We start from the raw sequence: 8,391 nt of genomic DNA on the forward strand, positions 1-8,391 counted from the left end.
GGCGACCCCTACTCCCTCTTAAATCAAAGTCCTATAGAAACTATATTAGGAACTATACCCGCTATATACTTAGCCCCTCCTATACCCCGCGAGGTTTAGTAGAAGGCGAACGGAGTACGCTACCTAGTCGTAGGAGATATATAATAAGCTCCTACTAGATAAACACCTATTTAATAACTAAGCCGAAATATAGTACTATATTAACTGGTGCCTAGAAGGGAGTGCTTAATATATAGTATTAGCCTTTTACGCCGCCGGGGGACCGGGAGGTACCCGCGGCCTAGAATCGTTCCTTACTTACCTAGACTGTATATATAAGGACTAAAATAAATAACCTTACGCGGCCTTCGTACTATATTTCCTTAATAGCACGAGGAATAAATCTTCGCGTAGTTCCACCTAAAATTCAAAAAGCAGATAGCCTAAGCGGGTAGTAGCGAGTAGGTAGACTTAGCGAAGATCACTTTCCTTAAGGGAGCCCTAAGCCAGAAGCTACGTAGCGCCCTAATTACCGCGAGCGCATAATTATCTAAGCTGAGTTATAGAGGTCTAGAGTATCGCCTAGAAGCTAGAAGGCCTACGCCTAACTAGCCGGAATACTTATATACCTAATCCAATCCGGAACTAAGAGACCGACGCCGATAAGGATATCGCGATAGGCGGGATTAATTAGGTCCGGCCTAATACGACTATACACCGACCTCGCGATAACCGGGAATACCTGGGGTATAGGAAGAAGGGATATATCTAGATAAACTATAAGTCTCAGGATAAGGGCTCGAAGGGTAAGGGCGCCCGCGTAGCGAAGGTTTAGGCCGGAGATAGCGATATCGCTATAAGCTTAGATAGTTCGGATAATAAGGAGTCGGAAAAAGAATAGGTCTAACATAAAAAGAGGCGTTAGAGCTAACGGCCGCCTTACGGTAGGAGTAAGAGGCGTTTAAATACCTAGCTAGCAGCGACTTAGCACTAATATTAACGCGCGTAAATAAGAGATATATATATACTTTTATAGATACGGGTTATAACTATTACGCTACTATAAATAAACGCTTTACCTAAAGACTTTAGTTACTATTAGTCGCTAAAAGAAAACGACTACTTAAAGAATTCTTAGATACGTCTAAGCCGGCTATTAGCTCCGGGATCGCCGCGTTTAAGCTCGAGATTAGCGGCTATATATAACAAGTCTTTGCCTATATAATAGAAGGACTAGATTAGGATATATTCCTAGAGAAGCCGTGGCTAGAATATAACGATATTACGTATTACGCGAAGAATCGTAGGTTATACGAGCTAAAGCTCGCCCCTTAGGCGCGACTGCGATTTTTAGCTGGCTCCCTATACGATAAATCTAAGCGGGCTCCTAATACGATAGATTACTAAGCGACCGCATAACCGTATTTTAGGTAATATAGTAAGCGATATAACCGCTCAACGCCGCCCACACAATCATAGTATACGATAACTCACGTGCCGTAGTTTATTTGTTTTCTTCCTATTAACAAAGCTCGTTGCTTTTTCCTCCTCTATAATCAAGCTATTCGAGCAGTTTTCCATTAACAAAGATTATTATTTTCCTCTATAACCAAGCTATTAATCAACAATTCTTTTGGCCTTAACCGAGTCTATTTCTATTATTAAAGACTCTATTAATTAACCGTTTTATTTACCGCTAACCTGCTAATAAAGCTTTCGTTTTTACCGCTAATCCATCCCTCCTATCCCTCCTATCCCTTCTAACCTACTAACGTGCCGCTAAGTAAGTAACGGTTATAAATAACCTAACGATCCTAGGAAAGGCGCTAATACTAACCGTAATTCTATAGTATACCTCCCGCCTTATCCGACTCCGAGCCTCCCTCCCCCGCCCATAGCCGCGCCGCGAGTCCGTTAGACTTATCGTCTTCGTGCTAGTCTATTCTAGTAACGCCCGCGGCCGCCACTCCTACGCCCCCGCCGGTCACTCCCCCCCCCGCCGGTTACTCCCCCCCCGCCGGTTACTCCCCCCCCCCGGTTACTCCCACCCCCGCCGCCTAACCGCCCACTAACTCCCCCTCCGGCGATAACGGTCGCGTATAGGATACGATACCCGTTAACGGAGGATTTAAGGTCGCTTAAGCGCGGGTTATTAAGCTTATATACGATAGCGGTTACAAAGCTACGAAAGCCTTAAAGACTATATAGGACCTTCGGGTATATAATAGTTAACTAAACCGCGCGTTATATACTAACTAAAGCCACTACTATAGGTTAAACGCGATCTTATCTTAAGAGAGGATAAAGACCTTAACTTAACGCGACCGGCTAACCGCGAGGCGGTTATAATAACTATTATAGGCTCGCCGTAAAAAGACTACTATCACTACGGTAATAAAGACGGACTATTTACCCGCTGCTTCACGGTTATAGGCATCGCCGGAGGTAGTTATAGTAATTACCACTATAATTCTAAGGGTAGTAAATACTCGTACCGCCCCCTCCCTAACACCGAAAAGGGACCGTTATCCCGCTATAATAAACGCCGCCTAATAGAAGGTTAGTCGTATTCTGTTCTAAAGCACTCTAACCCTTAACGCTATATATACTAATAAACTAGCCTATAAATATAGAAACGCCCGCCCCCCCGCCGCTAAAAGATATACTATTAGAGTAACGGAGGTGCTGCCGGTCCTACTACCGGTTAGAATAATAAAGGCATAAAAGCAGATAATTCAGTTTTATAAGAATATAATTACTATGCTAAAGAATAGCCTATAGGAGGAGGAGGAGGAAAAGTAACAGGGCTTTTTTTTTATATTTTACTTAAGGTTTAGGGTATTTCTTTTCTTTTTTTTTTACTTATTTACGGTCTACGATTATCTTTTTATTTTTAATTACGCTATCCGCACCCTCTAAAAAGGGTATATAATATAAAGACCTTTACGACCGCTCTTCGCCCTTCTTATTAAGTGCCGCGGGAATATTTAAGACGTCTAAGCGACTAAAGAATCTATTAGCACCTCGGGATATATAATATTCTCTATATACCGACCCTTCTAACCCGAGACCAAAATAAAGAGCCGCTAAACGTCTATAACTCTTAATATCGTAACATAAAATTAACCGTGAGTAAACATAGCCTACTAAACGTTAACGCCGATTATACCGAAGGATTAACCCTACTACTTATTAATTATTATTATAAAGCATAGCCGAATAGGAAACTATCGGCGACGGATAATATAAGTCAGATCCTCCTCTAAAGAGTCTAAAATAATACGGGGGATTAACCGTATATAACCGGTATATAAGCCTAAGAGTATCTTAGCCTCTAGGATATTCGTAGCTATCTGTAAAATAACTAATCGCGTACCGTTATAAAGACCACTCTACGGGCTAAGATTCCGTAACAGAATAATAGGTGCCCTAACCTTAAGCGTTAGCTTACCTAGGGGTATATAAGTATACTCCACTAATATTAAGTATTCCGGCCTAAGCTTAGGAAGAGGACCGTTAGTATCCTCCTGGCGATTAGCGACTATATTCGTAGAGAGATAAACCCGTGGCTTACCCGGCAGGCTATCCACCACCTTCCTATTAATCTTAGTAACGGTCGTGTTACGGGCTATTAGGATAACACGATTAGAAAATACCGTATAATCGAATAGGGCCTAGTAAAGTATATTAACTAGATAAATTAGATTATAAAGCCGAGCCGGAGTATCGACTACTAAAATCGCCTAAAATAGCTCCGTGGACCTATAAAGCTCCTTATAGTAAGAGAGGTCCTATAGCCACCGAATAAAGGACTAGTTATTAGTATCGGCAGACCTTACCCGTATATTTAATATTAGGCAGAGTACACGAAGCTATAGCGAGATAGGCGAGCGCTAGAAGCACGCCTATATAATTTAAGGACGCGAACCACTCCGAATAACCGGTAAAATCTAGGCGAAGTCGCCGCTAAAAATATCTAGAATATCACTAAAAAGATCGGTATAACCGCGAATATCCTATAACGTCTAATTCATAGCCTTAAAATAGTATCTATATTATATCGGAACCTCGTCCTATATAATTAACGTCGTCTCTTATAGTAACCGGGCGAGGTTCGTATTCTTACGGATATTATAAAAAAAGGTATTATCGATCCGAATCGGGATCTTAAACCGCGAATAGGCCGTTTAACCACCTTCTAGTAGGACTACTATAATACCAGAAAAGGCGATATATAGGACCACCTTTCCCTAGGACCAGAAATAGGCGTAAAGACCGCGATATATAAAAGTCTTACTTATCCCGCTAGGACCCTATAAGAAGAACCGACTATATCGCCCGGATTCTACCGAGTTAATAATCTCCTTAAACACGGCGGCCTAGCACTAATTAAACTAACCGCTAATCTCGTTAAAGACCGTAGACTACTCCTCGCGGTTATAGTCGAGCTCTATAACTAATAAAGAGTTCCTTATTATAAGCTCCTAGTTAAATACAGGGATAGGCAGCCCGAAATCAGCGAGAGTCCTCCCCGTATTAGTAAGACGCGTCTAGAGAAGGAATAAACCGTAGTCGATATACGGCCGTTTAAGGGAAGGCAGATAGGGAAGACCTTACCGGCTTATTCGACGATTAAGATTATCGTAAATTAACTCTATAAATATATCCTAGATTACCCGCGGACTAGAAATATCGCTATATATAAGGGCGACTATAAAAAGCTCCTATAAGGCATAACCGGTTTACTAAACCGTAGCCTCCTAAAAACAGGTAACCTAGTAGCGGTTATCGTAAAGTAAGCCGGCTATAGTATAGGCGTCCCGAAAGGTATTATAGGGGCTATTATTAATAACCCGTAGGTTAGTAAATAAAGTCGGACCCCGAATAGAAACTAAAAGCAGCCGTAGATAGAACAGCTTACTAGACGTCGGGGGTATATAGTATAAGCGGCTAATCTAAAAACCCCGCTATTATAGCCGCTAGGCGAATTCCTATAGTAACTAAGTATAACGGCTAGGAAAGTTATAATATAATAAGTCACGACTATCTTTATAGTTACGGTTATAATTAAAGAAGGCTATTAACGGACTCTTTCGCTCCTATAACTAACCGTTAATATAATCAGTAAATAGGAAGAAGGGCACCTATACCTTTAGTTATCTCCGAATCTAAGACTCTATTACGTCTTAGTAGAAGACGATTAGCTGCTAACCCTTAAGGTAAATAGGTAGGCGTATAACTAGCAGGAACTCGTAGTGGACTAGGAACTCGAATAACTAGACCACTGCTTTTAATAAACCGATATATCGACTCTTAAGGTAGACGGACACCTTATCTCCAAAATCGCGACCGGTAATCTTAACCGTTATTCGGTCGCCGCCCTTATAAATATACTTATATATATACTTAATCGCTTTTATACTCCCGTAAAGGTCGATATTAAAATAAGCGCTATACTTTAGCGATAAATAAGGGCTATACGGGACTATAAAGCGATTATTTAACCGCACCGGACCTGCTAGGCCCCTCTTTTTAATATACTAGCTAGTATCTCGGCGCCTATACTATAAATAACTATCGTCCTGTATAATAGTCTCGGGGTTAAACGGCTTTAGAAATTACTTCGAATACTTACTACCTAAGCCGTTTAGAGACTATATACACGGCGCCGAAGGCTTATTAGCATAGTAAGGCCTATAGACTATATTCCTACTAATAATTTCATAGAGGCGGCTAGTAGGGTTAGACTTAGGAGTCGGGAGCTTTATAGAGATAACTCTATTAATATTAGCAGGGTCTTTATAAAAGCCGGCCGCCTCCGCGCTTAGAAAAAGAAGTATATACCTATAAAGGAGACCGCGTTTCTGATATTCTATGGTCTAGATAATACCGGTAAACGTGCTAAAAAGACCGTCCCGTAATTCCCTCTTAAGCTCACGACACTTTAGCTCGAAAACACGTTTAACTAAATCAGGGCGGTCGCTTATACTCTAGCCCGGTAGAAATTCGCGTACTATCTCCGGCTAGCTCGGGTTAGCCGTAAAAGTAATAAAAAAAATCAGTGGCCCTAGATAACGGATAATAGCTATAGAATCCTAATAGTATTAGGATATAAACCGCTAACCGCTAAGATACGTTATAGGCAGGATAATCCGCTAACGGATATTCGTAAGATCCCTATCACTATAATAGACCCAGTCCACTATACCCGAATATACGTCTACCCGTAATTCCCGCTAGTGGTTCTGGATCTATCTTAGCTTTTTCTAGTTACACGACGCCTATAGATCTACTAGAAACTACTAAAAAAGGCGTCCGTATATAAAGGGGATATACCTTTATTACCGCCGTGGGTATAGAAGGTAACGGTAGTATTAACGGAACTTAACCTTTATAACCTGGCGTGCCCAACTACGAAGATTATATAGCCGTATATTCTAATAATAACCGGTTCCTCCTAGAGGATATATTAAGGGATAGGCGAGCGGTAAGTAGGCTAGATACTTATAGTCGACGCGATAAAACCCCTGTATACTATTATCTACCCGCCTCTTTACTAGGACGATATCCCGATATCCTCTTTGGCTAGACTTATTAGGAACCACCGCGGTAACTTTATCTATAACCGGTAGGTTTTTAAAACGTATATCGGCTCCGTGTTTAATAACTAACTTTATCTACGGATTTAGCAGGATACGACCCTGCTATCGGAGAGACAGGAAGTGTTCGTGGGCCGTAAGATAAATCTTAGCGAACGGATTATAGGTATATATAAGGTCTAATAGACGACTAAGAACCTCGCGGTTAAGCGTAGTAATAAGGCGTTATACGTTCGCGTAGCGGTAGTCGGCGGCACTCTAAGGATCGTGAAAATATAACTATACGAAAGCGGGATACTATTTATCGGAATTTAACGGTCTAGTAAGGTGGTAAAGAGCACCGTGGATCTAGAAAGCTACCGGGTTACCGGCCGCCGGAACACCGCGACGGGTCTCCGTATAGTTAACGGAGGTAAATACGAATATATTATTATATAGGCGTGTGTTTTTACGAAACGCGGAAGAGCGGGGATAGTTAGAGAGTAGTAATCGTTAGATTAAGTCGGGTAATAAAGGGATTAGCTTAACCTCTACGTTGCCCTGATTATAATAGGTACTAAACTTAGGGTTTCTAGTAGTAGACTCTTATAAGATTAATATTTTTAGTAGGTACTAATAAATAGTAAAAAAGACGCTATACTTATATATAACCTCTTACCTATCTAATAAAGGGTAGCGTAATACTTATACTTAACCCGTATAAGACCGAGGTTAGAATACTCGATAGCTATATAGCTATCTAACGGCACCCACCCTCGCGGTTTAAGGGGGCCTAGCGGAATAGGCGGTTAAATATCTTAGTATATAATACGATTATATAACGCCCGCCTATTACCGCCAGGTAAGGCCCGCCTATTACTGCTAGGCACGGCACTAACCCTATTATTACGATATTTATAGCACCTATTATAAGGGGCACCATTATATCGGGTCGGGAAATCGGCGGTTAGGCGGTATCGTCTATACACGCTATAGAAGTGACCGAGAGACGAAAGGATTGGCTGCCGTGATATATAACGGTGACCTGCAGGAGGATTATAACTATTACCTGTAAGAGGAGATAGTAAAGGGTCTGGATACTATCGGCGATTATAGGGCCTGCGGGCAGCTTAACACGGTATATAGGTGACGTATAGCCTGTTACGGCGATTAGGATAATAACTAAACTTAGGGAACGGTTTAATAGTCTTATATTTACCGTAACTCCGCGTAGGAGGCGTAGATTAGGTGACTATCTATAAGGAACCAACGTAACGGTCGAACCGTTAAACACGAAGACCGGTATAGACAGCGACCGGTAAAACTCTATATAGGGAACTAATATAACGGGCGAACCGTTAATAAGAGTATATCCTAATATAATGAAATAGGTTAGATTCTGTTATAATTTACACGTTAATTTCTGTCCCTGCACCTTAATTTCTGATAGTAACCTCTTTTTGGCTTATTTTCTATATATAGCGAAGTACCTATAATAATTGTTAAGGCATCTTCAATAATTGTTAAGTTTACGGTACCTGGTACGGTACTATGGACGTAAGTCACGGAACTTAGCGGTAAAAATAGCGGAAAACGGGCGACCGCAGGTACCTGTACTAAATGAATAACCACCTTTGAAGTGGGTCAGGCTTAGTGTATATAAGACTACGGAGTCGCGGATATCGACCTACGACTAGTAGGCAAGGAAGAACTAGCCGACGTGCAAGCTATGCGCGAGGTAAGGCTGGTCTTAGGATCGGTATTTACGGCTATAATACGATAAATAAAAAGGGGGTAAAAAGGAAAAGAAAAAACGAGTTTAACGCCTTAATAC

Source organism: Sodiomyces alcalophilus (genome assembly GCF_042370955.1).
Source record: "Sodiomyces alcalophilus JCM 7366 unplaced genomic scaffold ACRALscaffold_2, whole genome shotgun sequence".
In the NCBI taxonomy this organism is placed as follows: Eukaryota; Fungi; Ascomycota; class Sordariomycetes; order Glomerellales; family Plectosphaerellaceae; genus Sodiomyces; species Sodiomyces alcalophilus.